This window comes from Mesoplodon mirus, assembly GCF_964341445.2.
Source record: "Mesoplodon mirus genome assembly, chromosome: 5".
NCBI lineage: Eukaryota > Metazoa > Chordata > Mammalia > Artiodactyla > Ziphiidae > Mesoplodon > Mesoplodon mirus.
In genome coordinates, this window is record NC_138980.1 from 141,269,738 (window position 1) to 141,292,689 (window position 22,952).

General features: G+C 38.5%; 1 protein-coding gene across 1 annotated transcript in view; it reads right to left on the reverse strand.

The window, feature by feature from the left end:
• Positions 1–22,952, reverse strand: part of IL31RA (interleukin 31 receptor A) — a gene marked incomplete at its 5' end in the record, with an annotated part of 70,391 nt that overhangs the window by 46,776 nt on the left and 663 nt on the right.

Consider the following 22,952-nt stretch of genomic DNA (forward strand, 5'->3'; position numbering starts at 1 on the left):
CCAGCGGCGATGACCCACAGGCCCAGCCGCTCCGCGGCACATGGGATCCTCCCGGACAGGGGTACGAACCTGTGTCTCCTGCATTGGCAGGCGGACTCCCAACCACTGCGCCACCAGGGAAGCCCCTCTCATTCAGATCTGACAGAGAAATCAAAAGCTTTACAGATAAGCAAAAGCTAAGAGAATTCAGCACCACCAGACCAGCTTTGAAACAAATGTTAAAGAAACTTCTCTAGGGGAGAAAGAGACCAGCAACTTAAAACAATACTGCACATATAAAGATTGCTATTTCAAAAGCTCATGGGAACAGCAAACCCAAAAGCTACAATAGATGCACACACAAAAGAGAAAAAGCAATGCAAACAACACTAAAGATGGTCATCAAACCACAAGAGAACAAAAGAAGGGAAGAAAAAGGACCTATGAAAACAAACCCAAAACAATTAAGAAAATGTTAATAGGAACATACATATCGATAATTACCTTAAATATAAATGGATTAAATGCTCCAACCAAAAGACACAGGCTTCCTGAATGGATAGAAAAACAAGACCCACTGTCTGCAAGAGACCCACTTCAGACCTAGGGACACATACAGACTGAAAGTGAAGGGATGGAAAAAGGTATTCCATGCAAATGGAAACCAAAAGAAAGCTGGAGTAGCAATACTCATAGCAGACAAAATAAGCTTTAAAATAAAGACTGTTATAAGAGACGAAGAAGGACACTACATAATTATCAAGGGATCAATCCAAGAAGAAGACATAACGATTGTAAATGTATATGTACCAACATAGGAACACGTCAATATATAAGGCAAATACTAATAGCCATAAAGGGAGAAATCGACAGTAACACAGTAATAGTGAGGGACTTTAACCCCCACTTTCATCAGTGGACAGATCATCCAGACAGAAAATCAGTAATGAAACACAGACCTCAAATGATACATTAGACCAGATGGACTTAATTGATATTTAGACAGCATTCCATCCAAAAGCAGCAGAATACACATTCCTCTCATGTGCACATGGAACATTTTCCAGGACTGACCACATGCTGGGCCACAAAGCGAGCCTCGATAAATTTAAGAAAACTGATATCATATCAAGCATCTCTTCTGACCTCAACACTATGAGATTAGAAGTAAACTACAAGAAAAAAACTGTAAAACACAAACATGTGGAAGCTAAACTATATGCTACTAAACAACCAATGGATCACTGAAGAAATCAAAGAGGAAATAAAAAAATACCTAGAGACAAATGAAAACAAAAAGCACAATAATCCAAAACCTATGGGATGCAGCAAAACCAGTTCTAAGAGGGAAGTTTATAGCAATTCAATCTTACCTCAGGAAACATGAAAAATCTCAAATAAACAACCTAACCTTACACTTAAAGCTAGAGAAAGAAGAACAAGCAAAACCAAAAGTTAGTAGAGGGAAAGAAATCACAAAGATCAGAGCTGAAATAGAGACGAAGAAAACAATAGCAAAGATAAATGAAACTAAAAGCTGGTTCTTTGAAAAGATAAACAAAATTGATAAAACTTTAGTCAGACTCATGAAGAAAAAAAGGGAGAAGACTCAAATCAATAAAGTTAGAAATGAAAAAGGTGAAGTTACAATGAACACCAGAGAAATACAAAGGACCATGAGAGACTACTACAAGCAAGTGTATGCCAATAAAATGGACAACCTAGAAGAAATGGACAAATTCTTAGAAAGGTACAATCTCCCAAGACTGAACCAGGAAGAAATAGAAAATATGAACAGACAAATCACAAGTACTGAAATTGAAACTGATTTTTAAACTCCCAACAAACAGAAGTCCAGGATCAGATGGCTTCACAGGTGAATTCTATCAAACATTTAGGGAAGAGCTAACTATCTTTCTGAAACTGTTCCAAAAAAATTGCAGAGGACGGAAAACTCCCAAATTCATTCTATGAGGCCACCATCACCCTGATACCAAAACCAGACAAAGATACCACAAAAAGAAAATTACAGGCCAATATCACTGATGAACATAGATGTAAAAATCCTCAACAAAATACTAGCAAACAGAATCCAAAAACACATTAAAAGGATCATATGCCATGATCAAGTGGGATTTATCCCAGGGATGCAAGGATTTTTCAATATCTGCAAATCAATCAGTGTGATACACCACAACAACAAATTGAAGAATACATACCATATGATCATCTAATGGATGCAGAAAAAGCTTCTGACAAAATTCAACACCCATTTATGATAAAAACTCTCCAGAAAGTGGGCATAGAGGGAATATACCTCAACATAATAAAGGCCATATATGACAAACCTACAGCTAACAACATACGCAACGGTGAAAAGCTGAAAGCATTTCTTCTAAGATCAGGAACAATACAAGGACACCCACTCTCACCACTTTTATTCAACATAGTTATGGAAGTCCTAGCTACAGCAATCAGAGAAGAAAAATAAATAAAAGGACTCCAAATTGGAAAAGAAGAGGTTGAACAATCACTGTTTGCAGATGACATGATACTATATATAGAAAACCCTAAAGACACTACCAGAAAACTACTAGAGCTCATCAATGAATTTGGTAAAGTTGAAGGTTACAAAATTAATACACAGAAATCTCTTGCATTTCTATACACTAACAATGAAAGATCAGAAAGAGAAATTAAAGAAACAATCCCATTTACCATCACATCAAAAAGGATAAAATACCTAGGAATAAACCTACCTAAGGAGACAAAAGACCTGTACTCTGAAAAGTACAATATACTGATGAAAGAAATTGAAGATGACACAAACAAACGGAGAGATATATCGTGTTCTTGGATAGGCAGAATCAATGACTATACTACCCAAGGCAATCTACAGATTCAATGAAATCCCTATCAAATTACCAATGGCATTTTCCACGGAACTAGAACAAAAAAAAAATTGTAAAATCTGTATGTAGACACAAAAGACCCCGAACACCCAAAGCAACCTAGAGGGGAAAAAAACCCAAAAATGCAGCAGGAGGAATCAGGATGCCTGGCTTCAGACTATACTACAAAGCTATAGTCATCAAGACACTATGCTACTGGCATAAAAATAGAAATATAGATCAGTGGAACAGGATACAAAGCCCAGAAATAAACCCATGAACCTATGGTCAATTAATATACAACAATGGAGGCAAGACTGTACGATGGAGGAAAGACAGCCTCTTCAATAAATGGTGCTGGGAAAACTTGACCACTACATGTAGAAAAATGAAATTAGAACATTCTTTAACACCATACACAAAAATAAATTCAAAATGGATTAAAGACCTAAATTTGAGACTGGACACTATAAAACTCTTACGGTAAAACAGGCAGAACACTCTCTGACATAAATCACAGCAATATCTTTTTCAATCTGTCTCCCAGAGTAATGGAAATAAAAACAAAAATAAACAAATGGGACCTAAATAAACTCAAAGGCTTTTGCACAGCAAAGAAAACCATAAACAAAACGAAAAGACAATCCACAGAATGGGAGAAAATACTTGCAAATGATGTGAACGACAAGGGATTAGTCTCTAAAATTTACACACAGCTCATGCGGCTTAATATCATCAAAACAAACAACCCAATCAAAACACGACAGAAGACCTAAATAGACATTTCTCCAAAGAAAACATACAGATGGCCAAGAGGCACATGAAAAGATGTTCAACATCACTAATTATTAGAGAAATGCTAATCAAAACTACTATGAGATATTACCTCACACCAGTCAGAATGGCTACCATCAAAAAATCCATAAGCAATAAATCCTGGAGAGGGTGTGGAGAGAAGGGAACCCTCCTGCACTGTTAGTGGGAATGTAAATTGGTACAGCCACTGTGGAGAACAGTACGGAGGTTCCTTAAAAACTTAAAATAGAGCTATCGTATGATCCAGCAATCCCACTCTTGGGCATATATTTGGAGAAAAACATGGTCTGAAAGAATACATACACCTCAATGTTCACTCTAGCACTGTTTACAATACCCAAGACATGGAAGTAACCTAAATGTCTATCGACAGAGGAATGGATAAAGAAGATGTGGTACATAAATACAATGGAATATTAGTCAGCCATTAAAAAGAATGAAATAGTGCCATTTGCAGCAACATGGATGGACCTAGAGATTGTCATATTGAGTGAAGTCAGTCAGAGAAAGAGAAATATTGTATGATATCACTTACATGCAGAATCTTAAAAAATGATACAAATGAACTTATTTACAAAACAGAAACAGACTCACAGACAGAGAATGAACTTGTGGTTACCAGGGGGAAAGGGTGGGGGGGGAGGGATAGTTAGGGAGTTTGGGATTGACATATACACACTGCTATTTTTTTTTTTTTCTTTTTGCGGTATGCGGGCCTCTCATTGTTGTGGCCTCTCCCGCTGCGGAGCACAGGCTCCGGACGCGCAGGCCCAGCGGCCATGGCTCACGGGCCCAGCCGCTCCGCGGCATATGGGATCCTCCCAGACCGGGGCACGAACCCGTATCCCCTGCATCGGCAGGCGGACTCTCAACCACTGCGCCACCAGGGAGGCCCACACACTGCTATATTTTAAATGGATAACCAACAGGGACCTACTGTGTAGCACAGGGAACTCTGCTTAATATTATGTAGCAACCTAAATGGGAAAAGAATTTGAAAAAGAATAGATTCAGGTATATGTATAACTGAATCACTTTTCTGTACACCTGAAACTAACACAACATTATTAATCAACTATACTCCAATATAAAATAAAAAGATTTAAAAATAACAGCCATATTAACAGTTTGGTGAAACAATATTTAAACAGTGTCTAAGAGGTTTCATCTTGTCCAACAGGCTAATTTTGAGATGTTAATGTTCCACTCTCTTATGTTTCCTTCCTTCCCCATTATAAGCAAGAAGACAGGACCCTTGTTATTTCTTTTACTCAGGAATGTGAACAGGCTGGAAATGTCCACCTGAAGTCAATGACTCTTCCAGTCTTTAGGGAGGGCTCAGATTAATGGGAGAGGTACCTCAAGGAAGGGAGAAGAGAGTGTCTAGAGAGGCAGCAGAGAATAAGAGGAAGAAAACCCCCACCCAGCCCCAGACCATGGAGAGGTAAAGGATTTTCTAGGTTTCAAGAGTTTGATCTGAAGGGCTTCCCCAGGACTTTGGTGGTACTCATGAACCTGGAACCTCAGCATAACTATGAGTTTATGTGTTGGGGTGAAGGTGATCCCTAATAATGCCTGAGATCAAATTTCCTGCCATTCCAACAGGATAGGGACTATCAGATTAAGGCTGAATTTTTAAAGTTGTTATATTACTTTCAAGAGTTATGGAATAGGAGTCACACCCCTATGTGTTCCAATTTCCAAACTGTATATCATTCATGTAATAATTTACATTCTGTGGTAGACAGCTTCTCAAACGTCTCCCATTGGAATTTAAATTGATGCAGCCAGTATGGAAAACAGTATGGTGATTCCTCAAAAAACTAAAAATAGAACTACCATATGATCCAGCAATTCCACTTCTGAGTATTTATCCAGAGAAAACAAAAACAGTATTTTGAAAGAATACATGCACATCTATGTTCACTGCAGCATTATTTACAATAGCCAAGATATGGAAGCACCGTAAGTGTCCATCAATGGATGAGTGGTTAAAGAAGATGTGGTATAAATATACAGTAAAATACTACTCAGCCATAGAAAAAGAATGAAATCCTGTCATTTGAGACAACATGGATGGACCTTGAGGGTACCACGCTAAGTGAAATATGTCAGACAAAGAAAGATACATACTGCATGATTTCACTTGTATGTGAAATCTAAAAACAAAACAAACAAAATTCACAGATACAGAGAACAGACTGATGGTTGCCAGAGTGGAGAGGAGTTAAGGGGAGGGCAAAATGGGAGAAGGGGATCAAAAGGTATAAACTTCCAGTTATAAAAGAAATGAGTCATGGGGATGTAATGTACAGCATAGTGACTATAGTCAATATTGTACTGCAAGTCTGAAAGTTGCTAAGAAAATAAATCTTAAAAGTTCTCATTACAAGAAAAAATTCTTATAACTTTCTATGGTGACAGAGCATAACTAGACAGATTGTGATAATTTCTTAATGTATACAAATACCGTATCATTATGTTGTACACCTGAAACTAATATACTGTTGTATGTCAATTAGACTTCAATTAAAAAAATAAAAATGTCTGCCAATCATCTTGCCTTTTGTTATTCATGCTCTGTGTAATGCTCTCTTGAGTGTAGGTTGGAATTGGTGAGTCACTTCTAATCAAAAGAACACAGCAAAAGTGATGGGATGTCACTTCTGTGATCAGGTTATAAAATTTTAACTTTTTTCTTTCTCAACTCTCTCCTGCCCTCTCACTTGCTCACCCTGATGACACCAGTGGTCACATTTTAAACTGTGCTATGGAGAGGCACATGTGGCAAGGAACTCACAGGGCAACCTTTGATAACAGCGCGTGAGAAACTGAGGTCTTAAGTCCAACAAACTGAGAGGAACTAAATCTTGCCAACAACCACTTGAGTGAGCTTGGAAGCAGATCCTTACTCAACCAAGTCCTGAGATGACCATCCCAGCCAACCCCTTCATTGCAGCTTCGTGAGACATGCAGAACCAGAGGACCCAGCTAAGTCATGCCCAGACTCCTTACCCACAGAAATGGTGAGATAATAAGTGTTGATTTATGCCTCTCAGTTTGGGGTTAATTTATTATGCAGCAATAGATAACTAAAACAGATTTCAAGAGAAAAAGTAGAAAAGAGAATGTGTTAATATACATTTACCTATAGGTGATATTTCTATAGAAAGTAAAATCTAGCCAGTGTTTCTTAAGCAGGGGTGCACATCAGAATAACTCAGGGCTAAGAGGAGTGTCAGAAGACAGAAATATACGGAAAAGGTAAAGTGGGGTAATAAAAAATAAGGAAAATGAAGTCCATTTTTTTCCAATGAGATTCCACTGCCCAAGCCTCTGGTTCAGTCCATAGCAGGTGAGGCTGTCAGAGCCACTGCCTCAGGATTTGCTCTCCTTGTTACAAAAGGGCTTTGGTTCACCACATTTCTTATGTGGTCTTTCAGGATCCTTTGGCTTCCTGCTATCTACCAGTTGAATTTGGTTTCCAAATTGCCTTAAAGATAAATGCAGGGGCTTCCCTGGTGGAGCAGTAGTTAAGAATCTGCCTGCCCTTGCAGGGGACAGGGGTTCAAGCCCTGGCCTGGGAAGATCCCACATGCCGCGGAGCAACTAAGCCCATGCACCACAACTACTGAGCCTGCACTCCAGAGCCCACGAGCCACAACTACTGAAGCCTGCATGCCACAACTACTAAAGCCCGCATGCCACAACTACTGAAGCCTGCACTCCTAGAGCCCATGCTCCGCAGCAAGAGAAGCCACCACAATGAGAAGCCCGAGTACCACAATGAAGAGTAGCCCCCGCTCGCCACAATTAGAGAAAGCCCATGCGCAGCAACAAAGACCCAACGCAGCCAAAAATAAATAAATAAATAAAAATTGAAAAAAAGAAAAAAAGATAAATGCGAGTGAAGAGGGACACTGTTGTGATATCATCAGAATCTTATCCCCAGTCCTTATTCCTAGACAGGCTTAGCAGTCAGATTTGGGGAAATGGCTCCAGTTGGATACTTAAGAACATTCCGTAGTTTAATTAGTTTGTTCTGCCCTGGCAGAGGTTGTGAAACAGCTCATGGCAGTCCTGACACAGAGGAAAGTGAAAGTTTCCTTTCATATGTGTAGTCTCTTCAGGACTCCCTCCAGTTAGTGAGACCCATGAGCTAGTGAAATTAGTAAAGTCTCATTTTCAGTCATATCATGTTTCCCAAAACTACTAAGCAAGATTTCAGGTCATTCCCAGAAAACCTTGGCATGGTTAGAGGTGCTAACAATCCCTAGAAAACACTAGTGAGTGGGGGAAAAAAAGAGGACATAAGATTTGACAGTTAGGTGTTTTACTACTTTGACCTTTACAAGATAAGGACTTTGGGCCAAAAAAAAGAAAAAGGAAAACTTACTCTTCTCAGGTGACTGAGAAATAATTTACTTAGCCATGGGAAGCTCTCATAATTAAATACGGAGGAACAATCATCAAAGAAAAATTAGACACTGGCCTCTCTGCTTCAGAATGTCCACTGTATTCCCTTCTGATTCTATACCCTACACCTCAATCTATCTCAGCAGAACATGTTAGGACAGTCTAAAACAGAGATGCCAAAGACATAAACTGCCAAATTCAAGATCTTATGTAGGAAATGTTTAAAAGAAACATAGGTAAGAAAATATAAAAAGATATTGTATCTCACCAAGATTAAGACTTTTTGATTCTGTACTTACTTTTTTTAAAATTGAAGTATAGTTGATTTACACAATTATATTAGTTTCAGGTGTACAACATAGTGATTAACATTTTTATAGATTATACTCCATTTAAAGTTATTACAAAATATTGACTATGTTCCCTGTGCTGTACAATATAACCCTGTAGCTTATTTTATACATAATATTTTATACATAATAGTTTGTATTTCTTAATCCTCTACCATCTCTCCCCACTGGTAATCACTAATTTGTTCTCTATAACTGTGAGTCTGTTTTGTTATGTTCATTCATTTATTTTTCAGATTCCACATATAAATGATAACATACAGTATTTGTCTTTCTCTGTTTCAATTATTTCACTAAGCATAATATATTCCAGGTCCATATACGTTGTTGCAAATGGCACAATTTCATTCTTTTTTATGGCCAAGTAATATCCCATTGTATATATATACCACAACTTCTTTATCCATGCAGCTCGGTTACTGCAAATAATGCTGCTTTGAACACTGGAGTGCATATATCTTTTCAAATTAGTGTTTTCCTTTTACATACCCAGGAGTAGAATTGCTGGATCATATGGTATCTCTAGTTTTTAGTTTTTTGAGGAACTTACATACTGTTTTCCATAGTGGCTGCACCAATTTACATTCCCACCAACAGCATAGGAGGGTTCCCTTTTCTCCACATCCTCACCAACACTTGTTATTTGTAGACTTTTTGATGATAGCCATGACATGTGTGAGGTGATATCTCACTGGGTTTTGATTTGCATTTCCCTAATGATTAGCAACGCTGAACATCTTGTGCCTGTTGACCATCTGTATGTCTTCTTTGGAAAAATGTCTATTCGGGTCTTCTGCCCATTTTTTAATTGGGCTATTGGGTTTTTTTGATACTAAGTTGTATAAGCTATTTTTATATATTGGATATTAACTCCTTGTTGGTCATATAATTTGCAAATATTTTCTCCCATTCAGTAGGCTGTCTTTTCTTTGTTAATGGTTTCCTTTGCTGTGCAAAAGCTTTTAGTCTAATTAGGCCCCATTTGTTTATTTTTGCTTTTCTTTCTTTTGCCTTAGGAGACAGATCCAAAAGAATATTGCTACACTTTATGTCAAAGGGTGTTCTGCTTTTGTTTTCCTCTAGGAGTTCTAAGGCTTCAGGTTTTATATTTAGGTCTTTAACCCATTTTGAGTTTATTTTTACATATGGTGTGAGGAAATGTTCTAATCTCATTGCTTTACATGTAGCTGTCCAGTTTTCCCAGCACCACTTGCTGAAGTGATTATCTTTTCTCCATTGTATATTCCTGCCTCCTTTGTCAAAGACTAATTGAGCATAAGTGTGTGGGTTTATTTCTGGGCTCTCTATTCTGTCCCATTGATCTATGAGTCTGTTTTTGTGCAAGTACCATACTGTTTTGATTACTGTAGATTTGTAGTACAGTCTGAAGTCAGGGAGCATAACACCTACAGGTTTATTCTTTTTTTCTCAAGATTGCTTTGGATATTCAGAGTCTTTTGTGGTCCTATATATATTTTAGGATTATTTGTTCTACTGTGAAAAATGTCATGAGTTTTTTTTGTTTGTTTTTTGTTTTTTTTTTGGTGGTACACGGGCCTCTCACTGTTGTGGCCTCTCCCATTGCGGAGCACAGGCTCCGGATGCGCAGGCTCAGCGGCCATGGCTCATGGGCCCAGCCACTCCACGGCATGTGGGATCCTCCCAGACCAGGGCATGAACCCGTGTCCCCTGCATCAGCAGGCGGACTCTCAACCACTGTGCCACCAGGGAAGCCCTGTCATGAGTATTTTAAATAGGAATTGCATTAAATCTGTAGATTGCTTTGAGTAGTATGGGTATGTTAACAAAATTATTCCAATCCATGAACGTGGGATACCTTTCTATTTTTGTATCATCTTCAATTTCCTTCATCAACGTTTCATAGTTTTCAGGGACTTCCCTGGCAGTCCAGTGGTTAAGACTCCACGCTTCCAATGCAGGTGATGCAGTTTCAATTCCTAGTCAGGGAACTAAGATCCCACATGCCCTCACATATGGCCTAAAAAAAAAAAAGTTTTATAGTTTTCAGAGCACAGGTCTTTCACCTCCTTGGTTACGTTTATTATTAGGTATTTTATTCTTTTGATGTGATTTTAAATAGAATTGCTTTCTTGCTTTCTTTTTCTGAAAGTTCATTACTAGTGGCTAGAAAAACAACAGATTTCTGTAATCTCATATCTTGCAACTTTAATGAATTCATTTATTACTTCTGATAGATTTTGGTGGAGACTTTAGGGTTTTCTACATATAGAGTATCACATCATCTGCAAACAGAGACAGTTTTACTTCTTCCCTTCCAATTTGGATTACTTTTCTTTTTCTTGTTTGCTGTGGCTAGGACTTCCAATACTATGTTAAATTAAAGTGGCGAGAGTGGACATTCTTGTCTCATTCCTGATTTGAGAGGAAAAGCTTTCAGCTTTTCACTATTGAGAATGATGTTAGCTATGAGTTTTTCATAAATGCCCTTTATTATGTTGAGGTATGTTCCCTATATACCAACTTCAATGAGAGGTTTTTTTATCGTGATTGGATGGTGAATTTTGTCAAATGCTTTTTCTGAGTCTATTGAGATGATCATGTGATTTTTTTATCCTTCCTTTTGTTAAGGTGGTGTATCACACTGATTGATTTGCAAATATTGAACCATCCTTGCATCCCTGGAATAAATCCTACCTGATCATTGTGTATGATCCTTTTTATATATTGTTGGATTTGGTTTGCTAATATTTTGTTGAGGATTTTTGCATCTATGTTCATCAGAGATATTGGCTTGTGATTTTGTTTTTTTCTGTAGTATCTTTGTCTGGTTTCGGTATCAGGGTAATACTAGCCTCATAGAAATGAATTTGGGGTGTTCCCTCCTCTTCAACTTTTTTGGAATAGTTTGAGAAGTATAGGTATTAGTGCTTCTTTATGTGTTTGATAGAATTCCCCTGTGAAGTCTTCCAGCCCTGGACTTTTGTTTGCTGGAAGTTTTTAAAATTACAAATTCAATTTCACTACTAGTGATTGGTCTGTTCAGATTGTCTATTTCTTCCTGATTCAGTCTTGGAAGACTGTATGCTTATAGAAATGTGTCCATTTCTTCTAGTTTGTCCAATTTGTTGGTGTATAACTGTTCATAGTATTCTCTTACGATTTTTTGTAGCTCTGTGGTATCAGCTGTTATTTCTCCTCTTTCATTTCTTATTTTATTTGGGTCCTCTATTTTTTTCTTGATGGGCCTGGCTAAAGACTTATCAATTTTGTTTTGTTTTTTAAAAAAACAGCTCTTGGCTTCACTGATCTTTTCCATTGGATTTTTTTGGGGGGAGGAGGGGCTCTTTTTCATTTCCTTGTTGATCTTTTTTTTTTTTTTTTTTTTGCGGTATGCCAGCCTCTCACTGTTGTGGCCTTTCCCATTGCGGAGCACAGGCTCTGGACGCACAGGCTCAGCAGCCATGGCTCACGGGCCTGGCCGCTCCACGGCATGTGGCATCTTCCCGGACCAGGGCACAAACCCGTGTCCCCTGCATTGGCAGGCGGACTCTCAACCACTGTTGCACCAGGGAAGCCCTCCTTGTTGATCTTTACTATTTCCTTCCTTCTACTGACTTTGGGCTTTGTTTGTTCTTCTTTTTCTAATTCGTTTAGATGGCAGGTTAGGTTGTTTGAGATTTTTCTTGTTTCCTGAGGTAGACCTGTATCACTATAAGCTTCCCTTTTAGACCTGTTTTTGCTGTGTCCCATAGATTTTGGAAAGTTGTGCTTTTATTTTGTTTCAAGGTATTTTCTGATTTTATTTTTATTTTTTCATTGACCCATTGGTTTTTTAGAGAGCTTGTTGTTTAGTCTCCATGTGTTTGGGTTTTTTTCCCATTTTTCTTACTGTAGTTTATTTCTAGTTTCATACTGTTGTGGTCAGAAAAAAATGCTTGATATAATTTCTATCCTCTTAAATTTGTTGTGACTTGTGTTGTGGCCTAGCATATGATCTACCCTGGAGAACGTTCCATGTGCACTTGAAAAGAACGTGTTTTCTGCCTGTTTTGGATGGAATATCCTATAGATATCTATTAAGTCCAACTGATCTAATGTATCATTTAATACTACTGTTTCCTTGTTGATTTTCTGTCTGGATGATCTGTCCACTGATGTAAGTGGGGTGTTAAAGTCACCTATTATTAATGTCAATTTCTCCCTTTACATCTGTTCATATTTGCTTTATACATTTAGGTGCTCCTATGTAAGGTGCATACATGTTAACAAATGTTATATCCTCTTACTGTATTGATCCCTTTTATCAATATATAATGGCCTTATTTGTTTTTTGTTATAGACTTTGTTTTAAAGTCTATCTTATCTTACAAAAACAGAAACATAGATCAATGGAAGAAGATAGAAAGCCCAGAGATAAAGCCATGCACATATGGTCAACTAATCTATGACAAAGGAGGCAAGGATATACAATGGACAAAAGACAGTCTCTTCAATAAGTGGTGCTGGGAAAACTGGACAGCTACATGTAAAAGAATGAAATTACAACACTCCCTAACACCAAACACAAAAATAAACTCAAAATGGATTAGAGACCTAAATGTAAGACCAGACACTATAAAACTCTTAGAGGAAAACATAGGAAGAACACCCTTTAACATAAATCACAGCAAGATCTTTTTTGATCCACCTACTAGAGTAATGGAAATAAAAACAAAAATAAACAAATGGGACCTAATGAAACTTAAAAGCTTTTGTACAGCAAAGGAAACCATAAACAATACGAAAAGACAACCCTCAGAATGGGAGAAAATATTTGCAAATGAATCAACTGACAGAGGATTAATCTCCAATATATATAAACAGCTCATGCAGCTCAATATTTAAAAAACAAACAACGCAATCCAAAAATGGGCAGAAGACCTAAATAGACATTTCTCCAAAGAAGACATACAGATGGCCAAGAAGCACATGAAAAGCTGATCAACATCACTAATTATTAGAGAAATGCAAACCAAAACTACAATGAGATACCACCTCACACCAGTTAGAATGGGCATCATCAGAAAATCTACAAACAACAAATGCTGGAGAGGGTGTGGAGAAAAGGGAACCCTCTTGCACTGTTGGTGGGGATGTAAATTGATACAGCCACTGTGGAGAACAGTATGGAGGTTCCTTAAAAAAAAAAAATAGAATTACCATATGATCCAGCAATCCCACTACTGGGCATATACCCAGAGAAAACCATAATTCAAAAAGACACATGCACCCGAATGTTCATTGCAGCACTATTTACAACAGCCAGGTCATGGAAGCAACCTAAATGCTGATCGACAGACAAATGGATAAAGAAGTTGTGGTATATATATACAATGGAATATTACTCAGCCATAAAAAGGAAGGAAATTGGGTCATTTGTTGAGAGGTGGATGGATCTAGAGACTGTCATACAGAGTGAAATAAGTCAGAAAGAGAAAAACAAATATCATATATTAACATATGTATGTGGAACCTAGAAAAATGGTACAGATGAACCGGTTTGCAGGGCAGAAGTTGAGACACAGATGTACAGAACAAACGTACGGACACCAAGGGGGGAAAGCTGCAGTGGGGTGGGGATGGTGGTGTGATGAATTGGGTGATTGGGATTGACATGTATACACTAATGTGTATAAAATTGATGACTAATAAGAACCTACTGTATAAAAAAGTAAATAAAAATTCAAAAATTAAAGTCTATCTTGTCTTATATGAGTATTGCTACCCCAGCTTTCTTGTCGTTTCTACTTGCATGAAATATTCTTTTCCATACCCTCACTTTAATTCCATGTGTCTTTAGCTCTGAAGTGAGTCTCTTGTAAGCAGCATATACATGGGTCTGTTTTATCCAATTAGGCACCCTATGTCTTTTGATTGGAACATTTGGTCCACGGACATTTAAATATACCTATTTCCATTTTGCTACTTGTTTTCTGGTTGTTTTTGTAGTTCTGTTTTCTTCTTTTTTAGTTTCTTCCCTTGTGGTTTATTTGATTTAGTGGTATGCTTGTTCTTTTCTCTCTAGTTTTTGTGTATCTATTGTAGGTTTTTGATTTGAAGTTACCATGGAGTTCATATGTTGACCTATATCTACCTGTTTTAATTAAACTGGTAGTCATTAAGTTCACACACATTCTAAAAGACTTACATTTTTTTACTCCCCACCCCTGCATTTTTGTATTTTTGATGTCATATTTTACATCATGTTTATCCCTTTTTTGTAGTTATAGTTGATTTTACAATTTTTTTATCTTTTAATCTTTGTACTAGGTTATTTAAAGTGATTCACAGCCTTTACTATGTATTTGCCTTTACTAATTGGATTTTTCCTTTCCTATAAATTCTTACTTCCTGTTGTAGCCTTTTATTTTCCACTTAGAAAAAAATCCTTCAGCATTTCTTTTAGGCTTGGTTTAGTACTGATGAATTCTTTTCATTTTTTTACTTGTCTAAGAAGTTCTTTATCTCTCTTCCAATTCTGAATTATAACCTTGCTCAGTAGAGTATCCTAAGTTTCAGGCTTTTTCCCTTCAGCACTTTAAATAAATCATGCCACTCCCCTCTGGCCTGCAAAGTTTCTGCAGAAAGATCAGCTGATGGCCTTATGGGAGCTCCCTTTTAAGTGACTCTTGTTTTTCTCTTGCTGCCTTTAGAATTCTAACTTTTTTGCCATTTTAATTATGTCTTGTTGCGGGTCTCTTTGTGTTCATATCTTTTGGGGGTCTCTGTGCTTCCTATATCTGGATATCCATTTCCTTCTTCAGTTTCAGGAATTTTTCAGCCACAGTTTAATCAAATTACATTTTCAGTACATTTTTGTCTCTCTTCTGAGATGCCTATAATGTGAATATTAGTATACTTGGTGTTTTCCCACAGGTCCCTTAATCTGTGCTCATTTTTTTTCTTTTTGCTGTTCTGATTGGGTGATTTCCCTTATTCTATCTTCCAGATCACTTGTGTTCTTCTGTATCATTTAAGTCTGCTGTTCATTTCTTCAAGTGTGTTTTTCATTTGTTATTGTATTCTTCAGTTCTGACTGGTTCCTTTTTACATTTCTACTTCCTTATTAAAATTCTGTGTTCATCTATTCTTTTGCCTAATTCAGTTAGCATTCTTATTACTAATGCTTTTAACTCTTTATCTGGTAAATTATCATTTTCATTAGTTTTTTCAGGGTTTTTTCTTTTTCTTGTTCTTTCATTTGAAAAAAAAATGCCTCTTTCTCATTTTGCTTAACTTTCTCTTTTGAAATTAGGTGGAAGTTACCTATCCCAGTCTTGCAAGGTGTCCTTGTGTGGGAGCATGCCTATACAGTCTGCATGTGCCTGGTGGCTTTCCTGGGAGAGCTGGACCTGAAGTGATCATGAGTCACGTCTTACCCCAGGGTGTGCTGGCAGCTATCACCTTGGTGGGAGGTGGGGCTGGAGATGGAGGGGTTAGAATCAGAGCCAGGTGTGAGCCAGGGCATCTCCTCTGCTCAATGACCAACATCATTCTATTGGGGTCAGGGACACGTCCCAAACTACTGGAACGAAAGGCCTGAGGGTCAGGTCTGAGCTGGTTCTGTTCCTTCTAAGTCTGTGCTTTCCCCCTCCCAGCATCAGCACCTTTACCCCAGAGGGGAGCAGTGCTGGAGCAAGAGGGACTCAAGTGAATGATGGGAGTTGGTGACTTGTGCAGGCTAGGGTGCACACTGGGGCAGTCCCAGCACACCAGAGTTCCCAATCTGTTGCCCCCATAAATGCCAGTAATGCCTGCCCTCACCCTATACGGGTGCTGTGCTGGGTCTGAGCCACTCCATCCCCCACAACTGTGCACTCTCCTCAGAAACAGCAGCCTTCACCCTAGTGGGAAGCTGCACTGCAGAGCAAGAGGAGCTGGAGCAGGTGCTTGGCATCGGCCGGGACATGCACTGGGTGGTCGAGGGAAACCAGCCTAAGTCCCAGGCAGTTTCAATCTACATCCTCTGCCTTGTTTAAGGAGTAAGCGAGCATGTGCATGCTGTTCGTGAGCCAAGTCTAGTTTCCTAACAGTTCTATTGTTAGTCCCACTGGTTTTCACACCAGCTAAAAGGACTTGTCTTCCCAGTGTCAGACTTCAGGGCTAAGGCACCCAATACACGGTTTGAACTGTTCACTCCCCAGGGAGGATCTCTGAGCCCACATAATCCTGCTCCTCTTCTGTGTCTCCTCCCAGGGACACAGGTCCTGACCTGACCACTTTTCTTTCCTTCGTATGCAACTCCATGTGGATCTTACAGCCTTGGTTACATAAGTCTTTCTGCCAGTCTCCAGTTCGTTTTCTGTGAGAACTGCTCCTCATGTAGATGTATTTCTATGTGTTCATCAGGGGAGGTGAGCTCCATATTCTCCTACTTGGCCTTCTTGCTCTCTATCTGCTGGTACTTTCTTGATTTTTATCCAAAAGTACCAGTTAGATCACAACTGTTACCTGGATGATGTCAACTGTAAAATACATTCTGATTTTAAAGATATTAACACGTGAGAAAATGTCCATCCTAGAATAGATGAGAGTAGTTTCAGGTCCTGAGAATAGAAGTATTTAGATTTCATATGTAAGGAGTCCACCTCCCAGCCCAAAAAACCTGACTTTTTAGGCTGACCATAGGCAATTACAAAGGCTTTCCCTGGCAGGCTTCACAGGAGAAAGAGGCCTTCTCCATATCAGATTTGGTACAAAATCAATACACAATGCATTGCCATCTCTGAAAATTGTTGTATACAAGGACTCAGGTCCCCATGGATGGCCATGCTCTTACACACATCTGCATTCCTGGCCCAGGCGTCTCTATTTGGAAGTCTTCCTATGGTGGAAAACTTGAAGACAATTTTCTACACCCGACTCAGTACTTTCCCACTCCTAGCTCTTCCTTCTTCCTTCTCTCAGCCCCTAGGTCCATAAATCTGCAGGTGCCTTTTGTTCAGGCTCCCTGAACAGTGGGACAACCCCCAACATCTGTGCTGATCCACGTGACCCTCAACCAGTAGGCCATTCCATAGGGAAAAGTGGAACAGAGGAAGTCTTTCTTTAGTTTAGACCCTTGTTTATACAAACTCAGTAAGTGATTAACGACTTGACGGTCAAATGGGAAACAATTCACAACACTGTAGATATATATTTGGATGACAAAATATTTGGGTCTATGAGAAAAGAATCCAGGAATGGGAGGAAGCATTATGAACTATAGTAACCAAGGAAGGCTTTGTGAACGAAGTGTGAGTAGAGCACCAAACTAGTAAAATTTGGGTAATTAGTGGGAAAAAACATAGGGATGTTAAAACATAAAACTCCCATTCTCAAAGAACATAGTCCTTTTTTCACACTATGGAACACTGTGCAAGTTAGATTGCTGTTGTTGTTGTTAAATTAGATGTGTCTGCCCGTTACAACAAAATAGTTTCCTCTGCAGAGCAACACAGAATAGGATGTGTGATTATTTTTCAGAATTAAAACCTTAATTATTTTGACTTCATTCATTTTCCTTTAGTTTATATTCCCCAAATTCAAACCAATGAAGCACAGAAAGATCAGACTATTTTCCCCATAGTTGTTTAGCTAATCCACTATGTGGCAATTAATATGCAATGTGACCAGAGTTGCCAGCCACTGGAGTGGAAAGAGGCATGCTCCAAGAATGTATAGCCATTCTGGCCTAAATAGCTCCACACTAAATGTTTATTAGGAATAATTAAATTTTGGAAACAAAGACGTAGCTTTGGAAGACTGGCTTCCCTCCAGCTATTCAATTAAATTAGTTTATTTATTAAGTCTCACTTTCAACTCTACCAACTTTAAAACAGGATATTATTTTCAAACCACAAATATTTCCTGAGCACTTTCTCAGTGCCACGCACAAGTCCCCGCCTTCCTAGAGCTTACAGTCAACTTAGTCTAGACTTTAGAGTCGCACTGTCACTAAAGCAGCCATAGCCACTAACCACATATGGCTACTAAGCACTTGAAACACAGCTAGTGCAACTGAAAAACTGAATGTTAAAAAACTTTGTTTTACTTAATCTAAATTTTAAATCTGAGACATGATTCAGCTAGTGGAAAACTTAAGTATGTGAATCTATATTGGGTACATGAATCATAATTTGCTATATTCAGTACAGTTTATAAAATCTAAATATCGATCCTAAGTATCTCCAATGAAAACAGCATCCAAATTGAGATATGAGGTAATTATAAAATATATACTGGATTTCAAAGATTTAGTACAAATATGTAAAGTACCTTAATTTTTATATTGATTACATACTGAAATGATATTTGGGATATATTGATCACATATGTGGCTCACAATATACTTCTATCAGACAGTACTGCTCTAGAGCAATGATTTGCCCAAGGAAGGCTTAAATGCAGGGCTACTTAGGCATCTCTACTGCACCTCAGCTCACACTCATTTTCTTTCTGTTCCCTTCTTTCTTCCTTTGTTTTCTTCTCCCTCTCTTCCTTCTAACAATGATGTGCACTGGACTCAAGAGCTAGAAAGATTGCTGACCCAGGGATTAAATAATTCAAGGCAACCACTTATTCGTTGACGATTTTAATTACAAAAGATCAGTGGAATGACTTACCAACTACAATATATTAGGAGTGTCTTAGTAGCTCAAGGGAAAGGTGTGAAAGAAACAGCTTTGCATTTCCCCATGGACAGTCTTAGAAGTAGTGTTCTAATAAGTCACTAAAAAATACTTAAACACTTTTTTAAAGTTTTAATATCAAAAAGTCCTGAAATATTAATGAAAGATAAATTTTATTACCTTATCCTAAATTGCATTTCATAAATGTAAGATATTACATAAATAAAATTACGCTGGATAAGAGCTTTCACCAAAGCATTTTAAGCCACCACAAGGTGGATTTATTAAGTTATCATTATCTTTTATGGTCACTCTCCAACTCCTACAGCACAGGCAGGTTGCAAAAACACAGAATGGGAGGTATCTTATTTAATATCTTCTTAGCAGTTTACACAGGTTCCTTGCTACTTGAAACAAATCAAGAATTTAGTCTTTGTCCTGAGTTTAGTACAGAAATCCAGTGACTGTTCCTAAGAACATCCCATTTCACCAGTATTGGCAGAAACTGCTAGCTGATTCCCAATTTCCTGGGTGTACAGAAAAGGCTACTTTACCTAGTCTCCCTTACAATTAGATGTGACTAAATTCTCAACAGTGGAATGTGAGAAGAGATCTATATGCCATTTCCTTGCCTAATCCATAAAAATCTTCCATATGTGCACCTCTGCCTTCCCCCACCCACCTCTTCCCCTTTTCCTGGTTTGATGAAGAGAAGCATAAAGACCTTGGAAGCCATGTACCAAAGATCGAAGAGCCACATGATGGAAGAAGCCTGAAGTCCTAAGTAACAATTTGAGAGGCCACCTACCTTGCAGGAACACCCTCCTCGGATAGTTAGGTGAGCAAAAACCTACTTCTATCTTGTTAAGCCACTGAAGTTTTGGGAGTTGTAGAAGCAGCTAGTGTCATCCTAGTAGATATAATCAGTGACTCAAAAAAAGATAAACCATTTCACAATTCTTGGTGTCACCACCAAGCAGCAAGATAGCACCCCACCCCCTGATTCCACCTTTTCTCCACCCCCTTTTACCACTCCCAGGTGTACTGTTGCCAAGACTGTGACCGGGTAGATATGTAAACAGGTGAAGAAAGAATGAAATAAATGACCGACACATGAAAAGGTGCTCGACATCACTAATCATCAGGTAAACATAAATTAAAACCACAGTAAATGGTGAGAATTTTAAAAGCCAGCAATACCAAAAAATGGTGAGGATGTGAAGCAAATGGAACACTCTTACAATGCTGGTGGCTATAATAAATGATTCAACCATTTTGGAAAACTCTTTGTCTGTTTCTAATAAAGTTAAACACATACCTACCCTATGATCCAGCAATTCCACTCCTAGGTACATGCCTAAGAGAATTGAGGGCTGTGTCCACCAAAAGACTTGTAGTAGAATACTCATAGAAGCTTTATTTATAGTAGTTAAAAACTGGGAACAACTCAAATGCTCATCAACAAGAAAATGGAAAAACAATTTATAGTATATTCACATGACAGAACACCACACAATAAAAGAGACCTACTGATACACACAACATGGATGAATCTCACAAATACTATCCTAAACAAAACCAAACATAAAAGAGAGTGTACTCTATGATTCCATTTATATAGTATTCAGGAACAAATATAATTTATGGTTATAAAAATCAGAATAGTGGTTACCTCTGGGCAAGGGAGTTGAGTGCAAAGGGACAAGAACGTGGTAGAAATGTTACCCATCTTGATTCACACAATGGTTTTAAGTATATGTAGGTAAAAATTTAAGCCATACACTAAATATTTGTGCATTTTATAATATGAAAATCTTATTTCAAATAAAAAGATTAAAAAGTTAACCTGTTCCAAAGCACACAAATAGTAAGATGTTGAGCTTGGGTTCAAACTTAGGTCCATCTGAGTCTTCTGACTTGAGTAGGGTTCACTTTCCTACCCAATTATATACAGAGAAAACTATAAGAAAACTGTTACTACTTATTTGAAATATGTGATTAGCATAATTCTCTCTACATATTTCATTCATAATATCCATATTATGATAAACTGTGCTTATTTTGGCACCAAAACATTCTACACTTCAAAATGCTGGTTTTAACTTTGTTGCACTATAGCAGCAGTAATTCTGTCTACAGAATTGAAATAAATGATTGAAACCAAACTTTCCACCATCCCCCATGACTAATAATATAGTAAGATAATTCAGCTGAAGAACAAACATGTTAAAATTGTCAGAACCTGCACTGCATTTAACTGGCACAAATGCATTAGTTGATTAGTATCTGTAGATGCTCCAGTGGTGGAGCATCCTAAGACTGATGAAACAATCGATAGATGAGATATATAGTAAGATGCAGAAATAGTCATTTAACAAGCGTCACTCACGCCCCTGTGATATTTATAAGCAATTCAAGCATTATAGTTGCAAATGTGATCTCTGACATATTTCTCAAGAATCAACTATTTATTGAACGTTGATATATCAGCTAGGGACTTCCATGGTGGCGCAGTGGTTAAGAATATGCCTGCCAATGCAGGGGACATGAGCTTGATCCCTGGTCCAGGAAGACCCCACATGCGGCAGAGCAAGTAAGCCCGTGCACCACAACTACTGACGTGAGCCACAACTACTGAGCCCGTGTGCCACAACTACTGAGCCCGTGTGCCACAACTACTGAAGCCCATGCACCTAGAGCCCGTGCTCTGCAACGAGAAGCCACCGCAATGAGAAGCCCACACACTGCAACAAGAGTAGCCCACATGCTGTAACGAAGACCCAACACAGCCAAAAATAAAAATTTTTTTAATTTTTAAAAAGATATATCAGCTAATTCAATATTAGAATAAGATGAACATAAAAATACAAATGCACCAGCATTTGGCTATGATACCCTGCATTCTTACACAAAGCTGCCTTCTTTAAAAGTATTTTATTGTAACTGCATGCACTGACTGTGTGCATCTTCATTGGGTGAACACCGGATGAAGAAAAATCCAGTTACTGTCTTTTTTTTTTTTTTTTTTTTTTGGTGGTACTCGGGCCTCTCACTGTTGTGGCCTCTCCCGTTGTGGAGCACAGGCTCCAGACGCGCAGGCTCAGCAACCATGGCTCACGGGCCCAGCCGCTCCGAGGCATGTGGGATCTTCCCGGACCGGGGCACGAACCCGTGTCCCCTGCATCGGCAGGCGGACTCTCAACCACTGCGCCACCAGGGAAGCCCACTGTCTTTCTTTTATATAAAAGCAAACTGAGGCATAAAGCAGATCACTGATAGCGCTAGGCAACACCAAGTCAACAAATAAAGCCAGTGTTAAGGTTACTCCAACTAGTTCTTTATAATGAAGTATCACATACCTACCTTGTCACACAGGAGCTTCTCATCCTACACATACAAGTTTTTGAGTATTTTAACCTGCTCTTACTTCTGTTGAGAATTTACCCCCCACATGGTAACCCCCTCCCAAAACTAAGGAGAAAATCAAGTTAAATAGATATAGCCAAGACTGGGAGAATTAACAAGTTCATATACACAGAAGGGGAGAAAAAGTTGGGTTTTGTTCCTGAATGCTGAAAAAGAATTCTACAAACACATGAGGCTCCAAATCCAGAAAATACTGACGGCAGAAAAAAATCTTTCAAGGAATTCTCACATGCAAAATCCCCCCACAGAAAAGAAGATTTCAATGCCCCACGCTGACAATTTGGCAGTCTCCTAAATTACAGTAAAACAAGTAGTGAGTCGCTTAAAGGATTAACCTGAATCGCCAGACCCCAAGCTCTAGGACAAATCATTTGCTCGCCGCAATTTCCAGCCTCCGCAGTGTTTCAGCACACTAACCCTGCTGTCTCCCCCACTCCAACCCC